General features: G+C 51.1%; 1 long non-coding RNA gene across 1 annotated transcript; it reads left to right on the forward strand.

Moving 5' to 3' along the window:
• Positions 1–4,070: 4,070 nt before the first annotated feature.
• LOC138415777 (uncharacterized) lies at positions 4,071–24,839 on the forward strand. The gene is made up of 3 exons (XR_011247416.1): positions 4,071–4,122; positions 10,549–10,623; positions 23,040–24,839. It is a non-coding gene; the product is annotated as an uncharacterized lncRNA (long non-coding RNA).
• The last annotated feature ends 164 nt before the right edge of the window (positions 24,840–25,003 follow it).

A 25,003-nucleotide genomic window follows, 5' to 3' on the forward strand; every position in this document is an offset into this window, starting at 1 on the left:
GCAACCACATTTGGAGAGAGGACAACCAAGGAATCCTGCAAGAGGTCAGGATGCTGGTGAGGTGTGAGTCCAGGTGATAGAGGACAGAGCCACAGAGAGCGGGGGAGGGCAGGAGGCACCACGTCAAGTAGACACTTCCTGGTGAGGCCATTCACCAGTGAAAAGTCTGGGCTGTCTCTATGGGGCCGTGGGGTCCAGGCCAGGCTGGATGGAGTGAGCGGGAGGACAGACCATGAATGCAGTAAACAGCCCTTCAAGACGCTTGGAGTCCAGGGCAGAAATGCTGGGGCAGTGTTGTGAAGGGGACTGAGCATCCAGGGAAGACTTTAAGATTCTGCTTCTTTTGTTCTCAGTAAAGAGCATGTGAATTATGTGAGAATCTCAAGACTGCTTCTGTGGACAGTGGGGAGTGGCATGTGGCTGGCATGGGACACGTCCTGCAAGATCCTACCAGACAATACAGCACACTCAGCAAGGAGTGTGCGGAGAATGTTTCCAGAGAACCATGGGCCCCGTTAAGGGAATGAAAGGGGTGCTAAGACACCCAAGTGAAGAGAGTGAAAGTGTCATTTGCTCAATTGTGTCCAACTCTTTGCGATCCTGTGGACTGCAGCCTGCCAGGCTCTCCTGCCTATGGGATGCTCCAGAATGCAAGAATACTGGTGTGGGTTGCCATTTCCTTCTCCAGGGGAATCTGATCCCAACCCAGGAACTGAACCCGTCTCTCGAGTTGCAGGCAGATTATTTACTGTCTGAGCCAGCGAGACACCCAAGGACTAAACATCTAAGAGCTGAAGGGAGGACAGAGAGAAATGGCAATGCCCGCACTGTGCTTGTCTACGGAGACCGAGGAGGGGAAGGTGCCCGACAGAAGGCAGGCATCAGAGGACCTGGCACTTCCAGACCCGCAGCGTCATCACAGGAGGGTCTGAGAGCACAGCCAGACACCTCTCCCACCGCTCATCTGCTCGTGGAGACAGGCCCAGCCAAGGACCAAGGGCAAGAAAACCCAGTGAAGAGGCCAAAGGGGCCATGCCCCCACATACAGGGCAGAGCTGATCATGGACGTGGGGGTTGACAGACAGGAATTGTGTCCCCCCCCCCCAAAAAAAAATATGCTGAAACCCTAACCCGAGGACCTCACAGTGTGACCTGACTTGGATACAAGGTCGTTGCAGATGTAATGAGTAAGATGAGGTCACCGCGGCACAGGGTGGCCCGACTCCAGCATGACTGGTGTTCATATAAAAAGACAGCTGTGTGGAGCCGGACGCACAGGGGGAGCCCCGTGTAAAGACAGGAGATTAGAGTGAGGGTCCACCAGCCCTGGAAGGTCGAGGGCGGCCTCCAGGGACTGGAGCCAAGAGAAAGGCCAGGGTCGAGTCCTTTCTTGGGACCTCCCAGGAAGTAAAGGCCTGCTGGCACCTGGGTCTCCAGCCTCCAGAACTTTGAAACAATGCTTTCCTGGGGTTTAAAGCACCAGTTTATGAGGTCGGCCCTGGGAAACTAATACCGAGGGATAAAGAGGCTAATGGGCAGATCTGGGAAGCAGGGATAAACAAAGTCCCTGGCTGGGCTGAAGAGTCAGGAGCAAGACGCAAGAAGTCAGGCTCGCTGTGAAGAAAAAGGAGAGGGGTGATGAGCATGGCATGGGCCCCTGGAAAGAAACAGAGGGCACCCCCTTGTTTCCCTGCTTTTTCCAGGGTCCTTGGCCAGGCGTTAGGGATAGGGGCTGAAGTAGGAGTTGAGTCAAGGGAGAGCTGGGCACATGTTGGGGGGAATGGACAGGAAGATTCTGGAAGAAGGACATCGTTTCCACGAGTCTAGGGGGACCCACCAAGGTTAAACACTGTCCCCTTGACAGCACCAGTCTTCACAGTCTTGGGATTTTTCTCCAGCAGTGACCATCCTGATACGTGACAAAGTGTGGGCTGTTGGTATCATTTGAGGGTGGGGATTTGCAGGGTGGACCCTGAGAAGAAGGGCTACCCAACAGGACTCTGTGCCACGAAGGAAACGTTAGAGCCACCAGCCACATCTGGGTCCTGAACACTCAAAGCTGCGGGTGCCACTGACAAACTGAATGTGTTCTACTTCCATTAATCCACATTTAAACTGCAGGTGGCTTTTGGCTACCATATTGGATCCGACATGTGCTAGCCACGGTGGGCAAAGAAAAGGCCAGTTTCAGCCAAGGATCTGGGCCTGCCAAGCCAGAGGCCAGGCTGGAGGCTCATCCAGACGAAAGAACAGGCTGAAATCATTAGAGTCTCTCTTCCCTGAATTAACCCCTCAAAGGGAAATCAGCCAGGGGCCTAGAAGTTGCTGAATAATTTTTAGGAGTAAAGCTGTGCTGAGGTGTGAAGCCTAGAGAGGAAGGTCACTCTCCAGCGTCTTTGCTCAGTCAGCAGAGGTCACTGCGCACCCGCCCCCCAGCACCTCACGCGCCTGTCATATGCCAGCAGCTCTCTGAAAAATCTCAAAACATCCCAGACTTGCTGAAGAGCTGCACCCTAGAAAGTTACAGGCCTGATATTTTCATGGCGTTTTATCGGATCCTTGGGTCCTTTTCCCAACAATTTAAAAGAAGCCCCTTGAGGGGGATAAGATGCCTGTTGATTAATTAAACTCAGTAACCAGCCATTTGCCCCCTCCTGGGGCTTGTTAAGCCACAGAGATTCCATAAAGGAATCCCTGAAGGAACTGCGATGTCCAGAGAAAAGTATTTAATCACCTTTCCATCATCCACTAAATTCCTCGCTGGTTTTCTTGATGACAAAATGCATTTTTGGAAATTTGGCAGCTCCTACCCGTTCCCATGTTCCCTCCCCAATAAAGTCTTGAGAGTCTTCGACATAGGACCTGTGTGTAACAGAAAAGTGAGCTTGGATGCGGTCTCCGGGCAGAGGGGACCCAACCCAGACCCACGGACTCTTCCTTCTGTCCTGTTCCATAAGTCCTGTCACCTGCTGAACACCACTGATCCAGAGAAAAGCAAAAATGTTCTACATTCACCCTTCTTCCCAAAGCTCTGCCAAATTTCTGCCATGGTGTATGCTCAGATGCAAGGCAAGTGAAAGAACTGTGAGCAGTCCCAGAAAAGAATTCTAAGGACACAAGAAAAATAAATGGTAGGAAGTCTGTGCTTGTGCCAGCAATGGAAAAACACACACACTGGTACCTGTTAGAGCCGCTGATAAGCGGTCCTTTTAAGAGAGTCGGAAATGCGGCCACGGGGCCGGGGTACCACAGCCCCACGCATACCCAGAGGGTGCTCAGGCTCCCAGATGCCAAAGGCCAAGGAGGCCAGGGGTCTGCCATGTGTTTCCAAGTGATAAAATGTAAAAGACTGATGACAATTTGGCTTACACAGTATTTTTCCTGGATTGATTTAAAAATTTTTAAAAAAGCAAGCCCTTTCTTTCAGCTGGTCACGGTTTCTGAGCTGCCAGCCCCAGGCCCACGTGGCCCCACGGCCCCTCCACCCTGGCCCACGTGGCCCCACGGCCCCTCCACCCTGGCCTACGTGGCCCCATGGCCCCTCCACCCTGGCCCACGTAGCTCCACGGCCTCTCCACCCTAGCCCAGAGAGCTGTGGCATGGGGGAAAGCATCCTTCTGCGGTCTGTGAGGTTTTCATACCCAGACTGTTAGTGCTCCGGGTTCCCCCCACCCCATATATTCAAACCTCATTGGCAAAAAGTCATTCCGAGAACCCTTATTAAATGCGGTCATTTCAGATGTGAGAGTGTAATGGTTATGATGTCATTTGGAGATTTTGGAAAACAACATTTTTTTTTTCAAAATCTGTGAAGTCAGCCTGCCCGCTTGAAGTTCGGGTGTTGTCTCAGTAAAATGAGTCTCCCCAAGCAGTGTGTTCAGTGGGGAGCGGGCTGGTCCACCCACACACAGGCGCCTGAAACGGCAGTGTTTCCCTCTCACCAAATAGCCCGTGAGGTTTCTCTTACTAAAGCAACATCTAAAGCTTACCTCTGGTTCCTGCTGGTTAAAAATCAATTCTAGCACCCGACTGGGGAGCAGGGTTTTATGATGAATGGACTCATTCTCTTTAGTCTGTTTGGTAGCAGAAGTAAGTCGCTCATAAGCTGCAGAGCCAGACAAGGTAAGTAACTCTGGATTGTGGGTTTGGTTCTCAGTAGGAAAAAGAAACTGTTTAAAGTAATATTTCACGGTTACCTCTCCTGAATGTTACTTGACAGGTACCAGGGTGAAGGTAGGATTGAGGAGACTGGCCCGAGGCTGGTTTAGAGGTTGTCCCCTTGTCCATCTGCAGCAATGTGTCCACTATCGGATGCTCACAGGACGTGAGAAGGCAGCGCATTGACAACTCGGGTTTCATTGTGATGACTGCAATTATTTACAGATCTGTCCAGTCTTCAGCCCCTACCGCCAGCCACTATTCCCCACAGAAACACTGCAGGCAATTAGAGAGGAGCCTGCCTCCCCAGGGCTGTCGATGGTAAGTCCTGGCACGATTTATGTTGTTTGGTTTTCATTAAGGAAGCCGCAGATAGTTGCTTTCAAAAACCCAGCCTGCCCTGAGGATAGATGTGGTAAGTCTTGGCCAAGTTTATGAGAGTCTCATGAAAGCATGTAAATCCATCAGCCGGATCTGAAGAAGTGAAGTCTCTTGGTTCCCTCTAAGGGCAGGAGACTCATTCATTCCTTCCTTAATTCAGAAAGTATGGATGGATCACCCCGTGTTTCAAACACTAGAAGGGCCCAAAGACACTAAGATGAGCAGGACAGCCTCCTGACTAAAGGCTCTACTGCCCTCCCAACTCCCTTCAGGTGAAAAATACAGTAGAAGTTAGAGAACACGCAAGTGAAACGAAGCCCAGACCCTCTTATATGCCAGGGTGCTCCCAGGTGGGTATGGTCCCCAGGGTTCGCATCCCTTCTCTGTCATCCCTGAGACTGAAAACCAAGCAATGGAGCATCAAGAGGGCCAGGTGTTCAGGGACAGAGCTGCCCCGAAGTGGCATGTGGGATAGATTCTGATTAAGGCCCGTCAGGGAATTCCACCTCCTCCAGGCAGCCCTCAGGGGTCTGAAAGGCAAGCTGGAGCCCCATCCCTCTGCCTCGGTGTTGTCCCAACAGACCGAGTTAATTGACTTTGGGGGAACGGCGCCTGATCATGACTTAGTCAAACCCTGGCTAAGAAAGAGAGTTATGAAAACTGAGTCATCATAGGTGGGGTCAAGAATGTTTTTTATTTTCCCTACTGTTACCAATTTTTAGAAATATGTGCATACCTCAAATGTTATGCACATGACCACAGGGGCAGGGGTTTAGAAACTAATCACAGAAGGCTATTAAAAGAGAAAAGAACTCTGCGTTTGAAATGTAAAAGCAAACAACTTCTGGTAAATATGCTTAAAAGGAGGGATGTTGTGGAAAGACTCCTTCTTGAGAAGACCAAGCGGGCTGCAGTGCAATCAGAGCTCACCGGCTCAACTTAGAATCTGCCAAGGTTGAGGGTTGTGAAATTGAAACAATGGATGGATTCATTTAATAACCATCCTCTGAGACGCCCATGGGCAGGGTCTATGGTGGGCCCAGGGAAGTCCCAGCATTGTCCAAGCCTGTGTATCACAAACGTGCTCTCCTATCCTCAACTGTCCTTTCATGATAATGTTGAACATTGGAGGAAATTCGAAAAAGAATGCTGTTGGACCAGGGGAAGAGGGAGCCAGCCCTGGCTGTGTGTTACCAAATGCAAGTCTGTGTGCCCGACACACAGTGAGGCCAGACAAACTGAAAGGTCAGAGTTTGGACCAGAGAAAGGTTTATTGCGGGGGCTTTGCAAGGAGGTGGGTAGATCATGCCCTGAAAAACCTGGGACCCCCTGAAAGATTTTAGCAAAGCATTTTTCAGGGCAAGGTGAGGGAGGGACACGGCGGTTGTGGCAAACTTCTTTCCCGTGTGTGTGTGTCTGTGGATGGGTTTTTCTCCCCCCCTAATTTTTTTAAAATTTATTTATGTTTAGTTGAAGGATAATTGCTTTACAGCATGGTGTTGGTTTCTTCCTGGTCTTGGAATCCTTTGTTCCCGCAGCTGTCCATGTAGGTCAGTCACCCTGTCTTGTAAACCTCCAAGAGGACAGATGTGATTCTCTGTGTTGCAACGTTTTTTTCTCCATATGAATGGAAGAGTGCTGTACTCTTAAAGGTCAGAGGCTGGAGAACCGGCTCTTCTGTGTATTTCAGGCTCTAGGCCGCATTCTTTCATGAAAGAGCCAGCTTGACTACATACAGGCAACAAAGCACAGGGTTAAAGGAAGAGAAGCAGTCCAACGTGGAGTCAGATGTGTTCTTCCCTATTACACGCGCAGTCAGGGCCAATATTGAATTGTCTTGACTCTCCCACACTCTTTGAGATGGATGCTAGTAGGGGATCAACACTCTCGAGGGAAGGATGAGGGCTCAGAGGCGCTGAGTCACTTGTCCAGAGCGAGAGTATGGATCTAGGTATGTCTAATGACGCCATCTCTGAACCAGAATGCTCTAGACCAGCAGAGGAAGGCTTCCTTGGGGGATGGGCAGCACGTGCTTCCAGAGCAGGGATGTGAGCTCGGTGGTCCAGACCAAGGGAATCCAGAACGAAAGTCTGGCTCACTGAGATCCTGGCTCCCAGGTCTGAGTTGGCAGGATCCAGGGAGACTGGGTGGTATTGGGCCCACCTGGAGTCCAGGACATTCAGAGAGACACACCCGAAGGTGGAGGGATGCACCACCTCATCTGGCTCAAAGCCAGACCTGACCCCACAATCATCAACTCAGACTCCTCCAGTTTCTCGGAGCTGGCTTAGAGTCCAAACGGGCCTGCTCTGACTGCATGTTCCCTCACTGAGACGAGCGTTGCCAGAAAAAGCAGTCATCTCCCGTATCCGTGTGATTGCTTGTTAAGTCAGGGAGCCTCTGTGAGGTCTACTTTGTTGCCAGGCTCAACATGAGACCTGGAGGTGCAGAGAAGCAGAAGGGGCCTCCCCAGGCGCCCTTCTCCGGGATTATGATTGAGTGAGAAGCTAACCGCAGGGAAACATACCAAGGGCACACTCTGCTGAGCCTTCAAATCCATGGGCATCTTCTAGATCAAGGAACCAAAAGTAGGCCCTGCACAGAAGCCAACAGCTCCCACAGCCATCTGTTAAAGGAAGTTAGGGTTAGGCTTAGCAGAAGAAAGTTGGCCGCCTCTCAATACAGAACCTTCACAAAGTCTCTGATTGGCTTAATCTCCAGTTTCAGACATTTCAGATTTTTTTCACCAAAAGCAAGCCAGCTTTGGTGTCTGGCTTCATAGCCTGCCCTACTTACACCCAAGATCTGGCTTCTGAGAAAGAGCTTTCTATCCACATGCCATAGATATCATTTTTATGAACAAACAGAAAAAAAGAGATGGTCGGTTTAACAACTTTCAAGTGATCTTAGAAGACTCGATCCAGCCTCAGAAAGAAAAGGCCAGGGGAGGGACTTCCCTGGTAGTTGAGAGGTTGAGAACCAGCCTTCCAACGCAGGGGCACAGGATCCCTGCCTGGTCAGAGAACTAAGACCCCACACACCTAGGGGCAACTAAGCCCATGAGCCACAGCTAGAGAGCCTGCATTTCCCATTGAAATGTCCCATATGCCGCAACCAAGACTCGATGCAGCCAAATAATAAAAACAATTTTAAAAAAGAAAAGAAATGATGGGGAAAATGAACTGCTAAGTAAAAATCAGGGCACTTCCTTTGCTCAGTTTTAAACCCTCCCCTCATCTTCTCCTTCCTTTGAGTGGAACCCCAAAGGCCCAATTTTCTGTTTTCAGATAGTCTCCCTGGGCTGCGATCCTGCTTGGCCTTCATATAACTTCTGAATTTGGCAAATTCTCGAAAATAAATCTGTATTTCATCAGGTGTATCTGCTCTTGAAATCAAAGACTCAAGGACTTCACAGCTCAGCAAAGAGAGAGAAGGACATAGAATTCTTTCGCAAATCGGGTCCTTTTTATGGAGGCAGCTGGTGGAAGAGGCCTCAAGAGCAGCCAGTCCCAGGTTCAGACTCGGGCTTCGTCCCCTTACACGCTCTGTGGGGGTTTCTTTAACATGAAGCAGGGGTGGTAACCATGCTCAGTCTAGATTCGATGACATGATGTTTGTGACAGGCTCACCCTGCACTGAACACCTACATGGGGGCTCCTCCCTCTCAGTCCCTCTGAAACCTCAGACTGCACCGGGCCACTCTGGACCTGGCCACCCCCCAGTCCACCATCTCCAGCCAGCTGCTCCCATGGTATCATTGTTGGAGCTGCCAAGGAACCAAAACTTGAGCAAAACTGCTGGGAGCTTCTTGTCAAATGCAGGAGGTATTTTTTGTTGTTGCTTTTTTTTTTTCTTTTCAAATTGGAGTGGGTTGCCATTGCCTTATTCAGGGGATCTTCCCAGGCCAGGGATGGAACCCAGATCTCCGGCATTGCAGGCCAAGGAAGCCCCTTTTCACTTTTTCATTTTCATAGTTGACTTACAATGTTGTGTTCATTTCTGCTATATAACAATGTGATTCCATTATTATCTACATACATTCTTTTTTGTTCTTTTCCATTATGGTGGTGACTTATTAGTGACTTATTGGTCACTAAGTCATGTCCAACTCTTGTGACCCCAAAGACTGCAGCCTGCCAGGCTCCTCAGCTCATAGGATTTCCCAGGCAAGAATACTGGAGTGGGTTGCCATTTCCTTCTCCAGAGGATCTTCCTGACCCAGGGATCGAACCCAGGTCTCCCACACTGCAGGCAGATTCTTTGCCGACTGAGATACCAGTCGGTGTTATGATTTATCACTATAAATCATAATAAACCATAATGTTTATTTTCTTTGAATCATGTGGGCTTTATACTACTTTATAAGCTGAAGCACATGGAAGTATTTCTTTTACTTTCGCACAAAGAAAAGAAAACCCATATCCTATTCAGAGTCTTGGTTTGCAGGTCTGAGTGGGAAACCACTGGACACTATGGGAGAGCAGGGGTAACAGGGAACACTAGGGGGCGCACTGCAGCCTGCAGGGCCCCTTGCGTGTCGCTTCTGAACGCGTCTCGGGGACCCGGCCCAGGACGCCGCTGTTTAATGGATTTAAACCAGTGTTCCTGCTCTCGCTGCTCACTGTCACAGCGTCTCTCTGAAGGCAGCAGACTGTAGCTGAAGAGCTTGGGGCTTAGCGTTAAAAGCGCCAACTCTTCTTCCCTTCATTCATCTGTTTATTCAACGGCTGTGCTCTGAGCGGCTGGCACAGCAGGCACGGCGCTGGGCGCTAGGTGGGCAGCGACGACCTGGTTCCTGATTCAGCGCACTCGCGTCAAACTGAGGACACAGAAAATGAAGAGAGACAGATCCACGGGGCACGGGAACCCAGAGGGACCGTAACTTCTGTGCCTACACCGACCCCGCCCTGAGTGAACACGCGGACCAGACACCATGCCCTACAGCGAATGCACTTTCCCTGAACTAGTCGTCAAAACGAGCCCTTGAAAAAGTCACCACCTGTATTCCCATGCGGTGGTCATCAAAACCAGAGCTCTGAGATGCTGTGTAACTCTCCCAAAGTCATACAGAGACAGAGTAAGACCCAGACCTGCAAGACTCCCCAGACTCCAGGGCTTGGGATAGCTTCACATCTCTCTGTTTCACTTTAGACCTGAGTTTTCCACCCACGCCCCTTTCTGCATTGGCTGCTATTTAAAGCCCCTGAGGCACCTTGATTTTGTGGGTTGGGAGGTAGAATAGTTCATGCATGCAGAGTATGATTAATAAATTCCAGCATTTTCTATACAAGGAAGTACTCGGTGAGCTAAGCAAGATTTTGACCCATTTAAAACAGATCTGAACTTCATTTGAGGCTGAAATCTGGTCACTTATTAAACATGACTTGTTCCACTGATTTGCAGATTCTTTTGTGCAGCCAAGCTTAACCGCATGAGGTTCATAAGAGCTGCAAGGAGTCCTGTCCTGCCCAGCTTCCACTCCCCTCGGGGCTCGCCGGCCCAGGGTACTGTTGCTTCTGGGTCTACTGGAACCACCACTCAGCAGGACCTGATTCCATGAGAGTAGGACAGCCTCAGTTTTTGCGGGTCCTTTTGTCCTACCTGGTGGCTCAATGGTAAACAATCTGCCTGCAATGAAGGAGACCTAGGTTCCATTCCTGGGTTGGGAAGGTCCCCTGGAGAAGGGCATGATAACACACTCCACTATTCTTCCCTGGAGAATCCCATGGACAGAGGAGCCCATAGGGTCACAAAGAGTCTGACATGGGACTAACACTGTCTAACCTTCATGATGATTTTGGCACAAGATTCCAGATGGCCAGGCCCACTTGCCCCCAGCGTATCCCTGGCTGCTCATGCTTGCCTTTGGTGGCCTGGGTAATTGCCATTCCCCCGTTATTAAAGGTGCTGGCGGATCAGCTCAAATCCACAGCCTCAGACCCTTCCTCAAGTGGTTCTAAATGGGTCCATCCTCGGTTCAGATGTCTCTTTCATCTTGATTTTTCCCAGGTGATGTGGGGCACATTCCCCAGGACGGGTGGAAATGCACTAGAAGCACTTTCCTGGATGTTGTGCAAGTCGAGGGTGAGTAAATAATCACAGAGGAGGCCCTCTCCTTCCCTCCACTTCCCAAAGGGAGAGCTGCTAACTCAGCAATTCAGTCGCAGCACAATCTCACAATTTTGTGCAGTCTCACAATTTCACTGCAAGTCACTGATGCAAAGTTACTTTCCCAAGAGCTCTTTCCCAGCCCTTGAAAAGCGTGATGACTCCATGGGGATCTCTGCTGAGGCTGTCTTCCAAGATGCTCACTGCCCAGGGTAGATCTAAGATGGACTCAGACCACCACTGGCCTTCCCTGTTTGCCTCTGGGGTGCTTAGACTCACCAAAAAGAAAAACTCAACTCTAGGACTCTGTGGCCACCAAAATGCTCCTCCGGGTGATCGAGTCCACATCCTAACCTGAGTGATCATGAGACTCTCCAGGGAAGTTTTAAGACGCCTGGATTGTGGGGTCCACCCAGGTGTTCCTAAACCAAAACATCCACGGGTGGACCCCAGCAAAGGGTGGACCCTTTGGTTTCAGACCTTCCCAGGGAGCATCTTTGATACCTGATGCCAGGCTCAGAAACTCTGCTGTGTTCCATGTGAGTGCTGGCAGCAAAACCACCTCCGGGGCCAGAAACACCTGACCAGTAAGGAATGGGTCCCACGGCCACCAGAGCTGAAAGGGGTTCTTCACCTCAAGACTTTCTGACCCCTGGAGGATGCACCTGCCGTTCCCACAATGCAAGGTTGCTGACAAGTGTCAAGTCGTGTCCAGCTCTTTGCAGCCCCAGGGACTGTAGCCCACCAGGCTCCTCTGTCCGTGGTATTCTCCAGGCAAGAGTACTGGAGCAGGTGGTCGTTTCCTTCTCCAGGGGATCTTCTCAATCCAGGGACTAAACCCGGATCTCTTGAGTCCGCTGCATTGGCAGGCAAATTCTTTACCAGTAGCTCCACCTGGGAAGCCCAGCTCTTTCTAAAAGTGGATGGTCACAGAACGCCCTTTCTCCACGAGCGCTGGGACTCTGGCTGCGCTGGGCATCCCTGGAGAAGTGCCGCTGGGACCGAGTGCCGAGCATCACTTCATCCCTCATCCTCACTGTAGCGTGTACGCCACAGAGCCAGGGCTCCGCTCCCTGGAGCATAACTCAGCTGAAATCTGATACCCCAAGGACAATCCCTCAAACTCGACCAAGACACCTGCCCTGGGCTGTGTCTGTTTATTCTTCATAAAACAAGTGCCAGCCTGAACCCCAGAGTGAGCCATACGAGAAGCCGTCTGTAACCTGTGACCAAGGAGCCTGGGGCTCTGGGGTCTGGTCACAGATGAGGGTGATGACGAGGCTGGTTTTCTCATGATTTGTTTCACCCAGCGGGCACTCGAACCAGGAAAGTAAATGGGTAGGGTCCTCACAGCAAGCTGAGCTCGAGTGGTCCAGAAATGACAAATTGATTAAGTCAGCCTCCAGGCAGGCAACCAGTGACCACACCTAATTACTCAGTGACTGCTCAGGGCCTGATTGTTGGGATTCCACACCCGTGAGTCACTTGCTCCCCTTCTCTGCTGGGCTGTGTCTCCTCCTCCAGCCTGCTTGTTAGTGCCTCTGCATAGCTGGTGCCTCTGCCAGCACCGAGGCCTTTGGGCACCATCAAGCAAGAGGCTCAGCCCTGAGCGCTAGCGAGGAGGTGTTCTAGGTCCCAGGATTCTACATGGACAGCATTGGAAATGAGCCGGAGCTTTGGGCTTCCTTGGTGGCTCAGACGGGAAAGCGTCTGCCCACAATGTGGGAGACCCAAGTTCGATCCCCAGGTTGGGAAGATCCCCTGGAGAAGAAAGTGGCAACCCACTCCAGTACTCTTGCCTGGGAAATCCCATGGACAGAGGAGCCTCATAGGCTACAGTCCATGGGGTCACAAAAAGAGTCGGACACGACTGAGCAACTTCACTTTCTTTCTTTCTTTACCCATGCTAGTGTCAAGTACAGAATTTACTAGAAAGAAAACAGAAGAAAAATATCAGGCATGAGTGGGTGGGAGCACGGAGTGGGAATCAGGAATGCCCCTGCACTCCCCTACCAAGGTCAGGAGACTTTGTTAGGTTCAAAGGCAGTATTCACTGATTCAGAGTCTGGCCAGGAACAAGGACCCCACGCCTGTCCTTGAGTAGAGAGCAGGCTGTTGTTCAGTCGCTCAGTCGTGTCCGACTCTGCGACCCCATGGACTGCGGCATATCAGGCTCCCTCGTCCTCCACCATCTCTCAGAGTTTGCTCAAACTGATGTCTTATTGACTCAGTGATGTTATCTGACCATGTCATCCTCTGTCGTCCCCTTCTCCTTCAATCTTTCCCAGCATCAGGGTCTTCTCCTTGAGTCAGTTAGTTCTTTGCAACAGGTGGCCAAAGTATTGGAGCTTCAGCTTCAGCATCAGTCCTTCCAATGAATATTCAGGACTGATCTCCTTCAGGATGGACTGGTTGGATCTCCTGGCTGTCCAAGAGACTCTCAAGAGTCTTCTCCAGCATCACAGTTTGAAAGCAGTGATTCTTCCAGAGCACATATTATGGGGAACTTGGTAAACTGTGCTGACCCTGCTAAAGAGTCATTCAAGGCCGACGAGGCCACCTGGAGATCAGCACTGGGGTGGAGGTGGTACCTGAGCAGAGTCCAAGGCCACCCAGCAGGAGTGGCTCTGTGGTCAGGCACAGCCAGTGGGAATTAGGATTATAGAGATAATGGGGGCCTCACTGGAGACAGTGACCGAAGCAGAGACTGGGAGGAAGGACAGCCTGGCTCCCGCCCTCTCACTGGCCCAGCCTCTGGCCCAGGGTGGCCAGGAGCCAGTGCCCAGGGGTCCCCAAAACTGCCGCTTGCAGGAGTCAAACCTTTAGTACCAAACATTTGGGAGAATGACTCTGACATTCCCGTGGAGGGTGAGCTGGATGGACAGAGGTAAGGTAAGGGAGCAACCAACAAGAGAAAGCTAGAAAGGGCTTAAGCTGGAGGCCCTGGTGGGAGAATGACGGGGTGGCTGCAGACTGTGAGGACAGACCAGCCCACGAGACAGTTCACTTGAGCTTGAACTTGCCACGTGACCCAGCAGGTGGGCACTGTTCCACCCCCTCCTACCCCATCTCAATCAGGAGGAGAAATCTAAACAGGGGGGTTTCAGTGTAAAGCTATAAGGTACAACAAGGACCACGCGGCACATCTTCCCCAAACCTTACCACGGGGCAGCAGAGAAAGCAAACAGAAATGCAAACACATACACACACGCACATGTGTATCTGTGTGTGCACGCGCGCTCACTCAGCCTTGTCCAACTCCGCACACTCACCTACCTTCACCACATCTTTTACTTTCCACCTTTTAAAACTGGAAAGAAATCGAAAGGCCTGCAGGGGGAGAAATCACGAAGAAACAAGCCTATTTACACCACAAGTTCCAGAACGCCTTAGAAACTTGAGCTCCCGTGGACCAGTGAGTGGGGGATGTGGTCCAGTGGCGAGGTGTTCGACCGGCAGTTCGTACCAGTTTGCAAGAACCAGCGGCGACACGTTCAGGACTTTTGTGAGTCAGCTTTTGAAAGCGGCCATCATCGACACTTAAATCACAGAAACTTAGAATTTCAAGCATTTTCTGTAAAACCATGTAGAAGGTCCTCAGAACGCATCATTTTCTAATTCTTCCATCACATTTCGCTACTGTCCTTTCTCGAGGGGACCCGGTCTCTTATATCTACGCAGTGGGCGTGGCACAAGCATCTCTGATGGACTCCACCTCCAGGGACGTCACATGGCCGCTAGAAACGGACCACCAGGGGAACACTGGCCACACGGGAATCGGCAGACACTAGACACCAGGGCTGATTTCTCCTCTAGAAAGGAGTTGTTTAACATTTCCTCAGGCGCCGCTGGATGAGGCTGAAAACATACCATCTTAGACCCTCCTGTCCCACCCCTGCTTCATACTCTGTCTCCATCCAGACAGAAGAGTAAGGGTGTCCTGGCGGGGAACTGAATCAGGGTCTGGGCTTTGGGACCTCAGGCACAGCAGATCGTCTTGAAAATAGAGCCATTAAACAAACTTATGCCCCTGGATGGTAAGACTTGGTGGGCACAGGACAAAGGGCTAAAGAAAGGGGCGGCTGGGAAAAAGTGCCCCTCTGGAGGTGAGCGTCACCCGCCAGCCCTCCTCCCATTCCCCTTCCCTGGGGTGCCCCCCTGGAGGTGAGTGTCACCCGCCAGTCCTCTTCCCATTCCCCTTCCCTGGGTCCTTCTCCAGGGGGCCACAAATCAGGCTTATGCACCGAGACTGGAGGAGGGTCTGGAATAAGAGACCCATGTGAGATAAAGCCCCCCAGGCCCTCACACTCAGGGCACCAAGGTGAAGCATCTCGGTCCATCCGTGAGTCCTTCCACAAGCTTTGCTGGATGCCAGGGCCCCCCCAGCGCACGGAGTCTCACTGTAGATTGTGGCTAGGTTACCAAAGAGCAGGAGCTATTCGAGAAAAAAACCCTCACGTGAAAGTCAGAGGCCAAAACCAACAAGCAGGCAAATGGGGAGAAGGGCTTGCCTGGAGGTCAGTCCACGCTGGGTCCCGTGCGTGCGGGGCTGGGCTGGGAATCAGGACACGGGCTGACCATGTCCACCCCATCCACGGGCAGGAGCATCCCCGAGGTGGGCTGATCAGTGTCCCCCCAGACATGCCCATCTGGAGCCTGCGAGTGGGGCCTTCCTGGGAAGTGGGCTTCTTGGCCTGGGAGCAGCACCTGCATTGAAGCCCATCCTGACTGGGGCCCCCATACCCCTACAGTGGCCGCATGCCCTCCAGGGCACCCCCAGGACTCTTACGGATCAGGAAACCCAGATCCCAGAGAAAGTAGGTTGGGGCTCCAGGTCTAGTCTTTGTAGCCAAGCGCACAGACCAGGTGCAGAAGGCGGGCAGCAGGGAGCACCCTCCTGGGGCACTGCACGCTCCCGGCTCCTCTCAGCGGTGCCTGAGCTGTCCTGTGTTCACGGCAGATGATCCAAGATGCCTTCATTTACAGACCCCACAGGGAGCGGGGAGAAATGCTATGGAAAACCTGGGAAGACACCCTGAGAGCTCAGCTTCAAAACGCGGTCTCTGCTCCTGCCGCCCCGAAACTGCCAGAGACCTCCAAGCCGCAGTCAGCCTACTGACTGCAGTCAGACGTTGAGCAGGACAGGAGTCCAGGCTCTCCGAGGACCACCCATCCCGCTGAAACACGGGTCCAGGGGTCCGTCCCGCAGCTGGTGAGAGCTGAGCATGTGTTCCCCAGAGCCTCTATCCTTTGCCCAAGTCCTTGTCCTGAAACCCCGTCTTCTGTCCTCAGGATGGGCGTGGCCCAATGACCTTGGCTTCTGACCTAGAAACACGCTCCTGTCACACAGTGCTTAATAGTGTCAGCACTGATTGACTTCTGGACACCTCAGACGCCTTCACTTTTCCTGAAAGTGTTTCCTTTTAGCAGTGATAGCATTCCCAAAGCTGTCCTGGGGACTGCCAGCCCATACAGGGCTGCCAGCCCTTGTCCCAGGGGCCTGCCCGCTGGAGTCCCGGCCGCCCTCAGATGGAGATGGGGCAGGGCGGCTCTTTGCCGACATTCCCCCGTTCCTCCTGGGAGAATCGCTGCCTCCTCTCAGCTCTGAGCCTCCCCAGAGTCTTCTTAAGATGCTGCCAGTAACAACGTCTCTGCATCTTGTCATCCATCTCCTTTTCCAGGCTGGGGTCGTAGAAAACTAGGAAAACAGGGGTTTCCCTGGCAGTCAAGTGGTTAAGAGACCATGCTTCCGACTGAGGAGGCACAGGTTCAATCCCCGGTCAGGGAACTGAAATCCCACAGGCTGCACTGCATGGCCAAAAAACTAAAAAATAAAATTTAAACATTAAAAACGGAAAAACCAAAGCCCCAGCTGTCTTTAACATTTTAAAGATGAGCCCAGCGCCTGGCACACCATAGGCGTTCAATAACGATGGCCTGATCCGTGATTGAATAAATTAACAGGAGCCAGAGTGGAATAAAACTACAGGGAAAGATATTCACAGGCTGCACAGCTGGGCAATGGGCGATTTTTCATTGACACTCCAGCTCTGCACGAAATTCAAATTCTCATTAGAGCACGGCCTAAAACACAATCCCCACTTTAACCACGATCCTGAGAAAAGCAGCGATGGGGGGACCTTAATGCGTTCTTCCTATTGACGACAGCCCCGCGAAAAGAAATGAAAGGCTCAGCTTCAAACACTTTGCTGTGAAAGCCTAAAAGGAAGCAAATTCAGCGTGGTAGCGTGAGGCCCGGGCCCTTTCAGACACACCACGGCCACCGACTCGCCGGGTCTGCGACGCGCCCCGTGACACGCCGCCGTGCCAACCCGCATTCTGAGTCACCCAAGCAGATTTAATGCCCTCGCCACAATGCCTCTCTCGGCCTTTTCTTCTGAACGTGGTTAAAGGGAAGATTCCGATCTACCTAGGAAAGGATTTTAATCAGTTTAGTTCCGGAAATAACTATGGAAATTCAGATTTTTCCATTCTACTGCTTCTGAACATTATATTCTAACAAATGGCTGATGAAGCCCCCCTTTTTTCACCCCCTCTTTTATCCCCCGCCCCCTGCAACCCATCGGGAGAAACGACATGATAGTCAGCCCTTCTGAATCCCACATGGAAAAGGCTGAGTGAATAAGCATATGAAAAGCCAGCAGAAATGACGCTTCGGAAATTAAGGAAAACACCAACGTTGCCCATCGCTTGTCACGCACCCTATAGATAAGCAGCACCGCCCGCCCCCGTGCCCGTGAAGAGCCTTCCTCCCACGGTCAGTCATCTCAGTCCTTCGGAAGCGCAAGCCTGGGAAACCCAGACAAGGCTATATGGACGGTGGCTAACAGCAGGGCACGGTGACTGCAAACGCGTGCAGACGTAACACAGGCCTGCAAAGCACAGGCCGCCCTCGAGATGAGACATCGAAGACACTCCAGGCCACAGAAAGCGGAAGCACTGGACAGGGAAGGAATCCCGCCCCAAGCTTGGGAATTCTTGGTGTGGCTTCAGAGGTGCTTCAGAGGGGTAAAGCACCGACTCACCCCTTTATCCCGTCACTCAGCCGTGTTTACTGGCACACGCACACCTCCGACCTCTGCAAGAACCCTTTAACAAAGGTGGAGAGGTCGTTTTAAGGGCGAGAAAACTGAGGTTCGTGGGGTTCGTGACTATTTCCCGCGTCACCCAGTTACTGAGACGTAGAATCGAAACTGTCACACTGCTGTCTTCACGCAGCCCTGTCACCAACCGCGCTCTTTCTGGGGCCTTCGAAACTAAATACTGTAATTCTCTTGATTTTGTTTTTATTTCTGCTTTTTAAAAAAATTGCTTAGTTCATCCTACTTTCTTCACAGATCCCTTTAGTTCTGATGTCTTGCTTGCTTTGTAAATCGAACGTTTCATTTTTCTTCCTTCCTGCTTTAAAGGTATTTACAGCCATTGCAAAAAATAAAAAAGACAAAACCTCACGGGGCACCTCAGATGTTGACTACAGTTTACTTGCCTGTGGCTTTTTCACAAGCGTCTTTCATGTAAACGAGTAATGAACCAGATTTTTGAAATTAAAATGAGAATTTTGGTCTGAATCCTGTGAAATTGAAGTATCTTCAGGCACCGTGAGACTCTCAGTGCTAGTCCTGCGCCAGCACTGAAGGCGCGCCTTGCCCTCACCTGTCAGCTAGCACCCTTCTGCAGAGCTGAGGGGCAAGGAGAGGGGAGCTGGGGGCTCTGGGGGCCCCCTAGGATGTACCCTCAGCCCCAGGACCTGCTCTGAACAGATTGTAGGTAGGCAATGAATAGCAGCCAGCATTCTCGTGTCTCATGGTTGGCTTATCCGAGACCCAGGTCCCTCCGTCTCAGCTCTGCTGACACCTGGGGCCAGCAGTTGTTTGCTGAGGGCCGTCTGTTCACTGTAGGATGCCCTGCCCCTTCCCTCACCTCCTCCCACCAGGTGCCCATGGCGTCCTCACCCCCAGGAGAGACAACCAAAAATGTCTCCAGACCCTGCTGGTAGTTCCTGGGGGACACAAGCGCCGGTGGAGGCAGGTGCCCCGCTCCTTCAGTCTCCGCCCGTGGGCAGGTGTTCGCTCTCTGTATTTCTCTGCAACGCATTGTTTCTTGCACAGAAAATGCAGACTGCGCCCAGAGACTGCGGAAGAGGGGCTCTGGACCCAAGCACAGGCTCTGTGTGCCCCAGGCAGCCAACCAGCATTCTGCAGGCTCTGTGGAATTTGACCATCTCAGGAACCCTGTGAAGCAGGAACTGTTATCATCCGACTTTATAACTGAGGAAGCTGAGGGTCTCCAAGATTCCCCAGGACATAAGCACTGAGGGCTCTTTGGGCTTTGTGCTCAACTGCCCCAACTCTGGCAGGAGTCCCCATTTTCTAGAAGGCAGACCTCCACGCTGTGGTCCAGCCTTTGGCCAGGCCATCCTAGACATGACCGTGGAAGCCATGTCCATGATGCGTGTGTTAGTTCCCAGATGGTAACGAAACCACATGTATGTGTGTGAGTGAGTGTAAGAGCCAATACCAGGGAAGAATACCCTTAGCATTTTATAGACGAATCGAGCCATCATTAATCACCCAGAAAGCAAAAACCTTGCTGCAAATACAGACTGCCTACAATAAATGATTTAATTTCCTATCAGACCTGCCCCAAACTAGCATCATTCCATATTAAATGGCCCTGTTATCAGTATTTTAGAGTCCTGGCAGGCACTGCCAAAGGTATACAGTAGCTTTCCTTGGAGGGTCCAAGACCACAGACAAAGGAAAGTGAAGTGTTTTTGAATACTGGATGGATTGTTTCAAACATTTAGCTACCATTTCTCAGGAGAGATGAGATCTTACTGGCTTGTATCCATACAGAGGTACCCTCCTGGAGCTTCATAGTGAAGCCTGGTCCTTCCGGGAGGGAACTTTGGGGACCTTCCTGAGCTAATCCACCATCATCACTCAGCCCATTCAGGGCAGATTCACATGAGACTCCAGATTCTGCGATGCCAGGCTTAACTTAGATGGAAAGTCTCCTGGACCCACAAAGGCAGGATTTCCACATTCCTAAAAAATGGGGTCACACTGCTGAGCTGCTCTCTCCTGGGGAGACCCCGAGAAAAGGCAAGCTGTCAGTGATTTGGAATTTCTTGCTACTCAATCAGAGAACTGAACACCGATGTCCACGGGGCCTCATCCCAGTTTGCGGCAAGGCTGCTGGGAGGACTCAAGTCTACCGTCCCCTGGATTGCTTTGTGCCCAAAGGATTTCACATCTGGTGTTTTCAATGGCATTATTTTTCTTCTTCATTTTCAGGGAACCCAGTAAATAGCTTATACATTGAACCAAATGAAAAGCCTTTATTACTGACGACAGACTGCCACCTGGGTGGCTTGCAATGGTCCTCCTGCCTGCTGCCTTTTGGAATAGAGCGTCAGGTGGAAGGGAGGGGGGCAGAAAAGCTTCCCCATCTCCAGCGCCAGGCAGCGCTGTCAAGGATCTGATGGCTGACTTCCTCCCCAGCCCAGACCCTGCCCCACACTGGAGCTCCTGACATCCACATGGGGTCCAAATACCATCACTCGTTGGATCACCAACAGTTTTATTACCATCTCAGAAGGCTGGCATTTTCAAAGACCTTTCTTTTTTTTCTTTTTATTAAAAGTTTTTATTTTGTATTGGGGTATACCCAATTAGGGCTTCCCTGGCGGCTCAGACAGTAAAGAATCCACCTGCAATACGGGAGACCTGGGTTCAATCCCGGGGTTGGGAAGATCCCTGGAGGAGGGCTTGGCAACCCACTCCAGTATTCTTGCCTGGAGAATCCCCATGGACAGAGGAGACGGGCGGGCTACAGTCCAGGGTCGTAGAGAGTCAGATACAGCTGTGTGACTAAGCACAGCCCAGCACATAGCCAATTAACAAACAAGGTGGAGAGTTTCAGGTGAATAGTGAAGAGACTCAGCCATGCATACACATCCATTCTCCCCCAAACCCCTCTTCCATCCAGGCTGCCACATAACACTGAGCAGAGTTCCCCGTGCTATATAGTAGGACCCTATTGGTTATCCATTTTAAATACAGGGGTGGGTACGTGTCAAGATCCTTCCATTACCAGAGATGCCAAAAGAATGACAGAAGGGCAGAATTCAGACTCTGATCTCTGCATTTGAGGAGAGCTGCGGGCTTCTGCCCAGCCCCTCTCCCCCAAGTGGCCACCACAAATCCCAAACCGTGCACATGACCTCTGCCCACTCCACGTTTAAAATATTAATTGATGACATCCCCACTGATGTTCCATGCCTTTGACCTGGGCCTCAGTCACCCCACCTGCAGCCACATTGTCCCGTGCCATTGCTCCCAGGAGGGATGTTACACCAGAGGTCAAAGGAAAGGACTCCAACCTGCGTAAGTCTTCAGGGGGGATCCCAGGTAGCTCAGAGATCAAGCATCTGCCTGCAGTGCAGGAGAAGCAAGAGATATGAGTTTGATTTCTGGGTCGGGAAATGCAGAGGAAATGGCAACCCACTCCAGTGTTCTTGCCTGGAGAATCCCATGGACGGAGGAGCCTTGCCGGGGGCCAGCATAAGGAATCCCGCCCGTGACAAGGTCATGCGGAAGGAAGCCTGACAAAACGCAAGGACGTGATCAGACTTCAGGGGTTCCCCCTGGAATTTCCTGAGCATCCACCCCCCAAGACCAGAGTCTGCCTGCTTTACTGTGTTACGCTTTCCACCTACTCTTCTGTCATTAACAGGGGGCTGTCCCCCCACCACCTTTTTCTGGAAAAAATTAGAGCTTTTAGATAATAAATCTCCTGGGCATAATACGAGTGTTTCAGTCCAAAAACCCCCCTGATGGCTTTCTAGGCTGCCTGCAGGACTCGTACAGCTGCGCATGCGCTTGTTTGAGGCCTCCTGACCGCAGGAGGCACACAGGAAGCTTAAAACATCCTAGGAATGTAGGGGCTTCTGAGGAGTCAACATCATTAGAACAGGACTGATTAAAGGTTTCATTTGTTGAGCCAATACTTGCCACCAAATTTTCATCTTTTATTTATAGAGATAGTTGGTATATAGAAAAATAGGTAGTAGACCTGGTATTAGCAACATTAGCTCTTTGAGTTAAGTACTTTCTTTGTTATAACCCACCGCACCTTCGTACTACAGAAATGTAACTTTATTTAGTACTTTGAGGGTGATGCAGAGTAAAGAAAAAACACTTCTAGGGAAAAGGAGTTTTCTGGTTTGATAGACAATTATCCAGGAAGAGAGCCATAAAAACGTTAACAGGCCTCTTGGCCAGAAGATAATGTAAACCACCAGAGACCTTTTGTATACGGGAGGGTATGCAAACAGAAAGCCTGGTCTCAATGAGGGTCAGGACTGCTGCCCCTGCATGACTCTGCATATTCCATTATTTCTTTATGTACAACTTGGGGTATATAAGCTGATTTTGAAAATAAAGTTTTTGGAGTCTTGCACGGACGCTGGGCTTCCCTGTGTTGTTCTTTTCTCCCCTTTTTCGGCTGAATTCCCATCTGGAGCGGGGAGGCTCACCACGTCTACTTACTTGCCCTGGCTGCTAAGATCCACACGAAAGGGAGCCTAAGGCGGGGCACCCTTCGATATTCAAGTGGACACCGATAGCCTAACGTAGATGGTGCAAACCTCTTGTCTCGAGGTTTTATTGGTTTTTCCCGTAAACCAAGTTATTCAGCCTCTTTTTCTCCGTCTAAATTTCCTACTATACTATTTCTTCCTAAATCTAATCTTATATCTCTAAATAAATAAGTTTTCCTTGCCTATCCGTCTCCCCTTCAAGTCACCCTGGATCCCCTGGGGCTGGACCCCGGCAGAGCCTGGCAGACTAGTTCATGGGGCCGCAAAGAGTCAGGTATGGCTGAGCAACTAAGCAGGCACACACACACAAGGGGCAGGGCAGAGAAGAGGATTTCTGGAAGGAGCAGAGAGGGCTTAGTCACTGGCACACCCCGCAGATGGAGCCTGCACCCCGAAGACGCACAGGGGTCTGCGACACTGGGTGCTAAGCTCTACAGGGAGACAAGAAATCCACACGATGTGTCTAAATTAAGTTCCTCCTCTCTCCCTCCATACCTCCATGCAAGAGGAAATGGCTGGTGATTTCCACTGGCTTCAAGAGGTGGGAATGCAGAAAAGAGCAGGCTGCAGCCTACCCAGTACCCAAGTACACTGTGGTCCAGCGTGGTGTGGAATGGCAGATAGAGACCCTTGAACAAGGCTGTCAGAGGAGCCCTGACTAAGAACCTAACTGAGAACTCAGCAGACGCCAGTGGGGATGGGGGCAGGGTGCCTCTGAATGGCAGAGATGGGGCCTCAACATTGAATTATTTTTGTTTGCCTATTACAGAGCTGTTTTTCCACCAGTCAAGTATGGATGTGACAGCTGGACCACAAAGAAGGCTGAACGCTGAAGCTTTTGAAGCTTGAAGCTAATGCTTTTGAACTGGGGTGTTGAAGACTCTTAGAGTCCCTTGGGCTGCAAGGAAATCAAACCAGTCAATCCTAAAGGAAATCAGTCCTGATGATTCGTTGGAAGGACTGATGCAGAAGCTGAAGCTCCAATCTTTGGCCACCTGATGTGAAGAGCCGACTCACTGGAAAAGACTCCAATGCTGGGAAAGACTGAGGGCAGGAGGAGGTGATGACAGAGGACGAGATGATTGGATGGCATCACTGACTCTATGGACATGAGTTTGAGCAAGCTCTGGGAGACAGGAAAGGACAGGAAATCCTGGAGAGCTGCAGTCCATGGGGTTGCAGAGTTGGACACCACTGAGAGATTGGACAATAAATTATGGAGCTGAACTGGGGGTGCAATCCGTATCCCGCTTTGCACTTAAGTGTTTCTGTCTGAATTCAGGCCACTAGATAGCACAGAGCAAACTTGCAGTCCTTCTCTATCATCAAGAATGTATATTGGGGTCATAGTCTCCTGCGATTTCACTCTGCCATCCTCACATCCCTTCCCCCTGATCTTGGTGTCTTCACCTATGGTTACGTCATTATCCACCTGTTCCATTACCATCTGACCTGAATCCTATTTGGAACAAGGCAAGGGCTTCTCTGATGGCGGCTCAGAGGTAAAGAATCCGCCTGATAATGCAGGAGACCCAGGTTTGATCCCTGGGTCGGGAAGTTTCCCCTGGAGAAGGAAATGGCAAACCCTTCCAGTATTCTCACCTGCTGCTGCTGCTGCTAAGTCAATTCAGTCGTGTCTGACTCTGTGTGACCCCATAGACGGCAACCCACCAGGCTCCCCCGTCCCTGGGATTCTCCAGGCAAGAACACTGGATGGGGTGCTATTTCCTTGTCCAATGCCTAGAGAATCCCATAGACAGAGGGGCCTGGCGGACTAGTCTGTGGGGTTGCAGAGAGCCGGATACGACTTAGGGACTAAACCACAAGGCGCACGTGGACCTGAGAACTTTTATGGGTATCAAGATGTTTAAAATAATATGTAAGCTGGGTTTCACAACTCAGCCCTAAGACCTCTGAGAAGGGAGAGCCCTCCTGCAGTAGGTTGGAAGCAGGGCCTGGGGGGCTGTCTGCTGTGGAAACCGCCATACCCAGGGTATTTTCCTATAGTGGGGGCAGCCCCCAGGTTCCCAGGTGAGCCTGAAGTCCCAGTCCGGGTCCACCTTTGTGTTGGCAAAAGCTCTCTCTGTTCATCAGTGCCATCCGGGGGAAGGGGTGGGGGACCTCATCGGGAAGCCACACCCTCCTCTGGGTTCCTGCCCAGACACGCCCACCAAACCCATGCCGCTCCTGTGGCCCGTGTAGACGGTAGGGGCTTCCTGAGAGAGCTCTTCCTGACCACTAGCAAGGTGGGTTAATTTGGTGACAGCACAGGCCAGGATTGTACTTATTGCATGGCCTGAAGGACAGGCTCATGGATAGATTATTGTTAAAATGAAGTCTGTCTTGACCAGAGAAAAAGAAAGGACTTAAACCTCAGAGCCTCAGCAGGGAAGGTTCAAGCCCTGGCGGATACGAGGGTGAGTTCCAGGCCCTACACCCTTTTGGGCAGACAGCAAACCGGGAGTTTTTTTTTTACCAATTTTGCATTGACAGGTGCACCTACCAACCAGATCCCCTCCCTTACACACAGGCAGAAATTTAAAAAATTAAACCACAACACTCACACTCAGATGTGTCTCCTTTCATATCATTTCATCCACGTCAACCTCCTGGGTTTTGCTTTTCTGACAGTATTCCTTTCTTTAAACATATTTATTAGGTTGATCAGCTATGTTGAAAATATTTGTATATTATCATCAAACATGCCGCCTGAATGCCAAACATGCTTTGAAA

Source organism: Ovis canadensis, chromosome 1 (genome assembly GCF_042477335.2).
Source record: "Ovis canadensis isolate MfBH-ARS-UI-01 breed Bighorn chromosome 1, ARS-UI_OviCan_v2, whole genome shotgun sequence".
Lineage (NCBI taxonomy): Eukaryota > Metazoa > Chordata > Mammalia > Artiodactyla > Bovidae > Ovis > Ovis canadensis.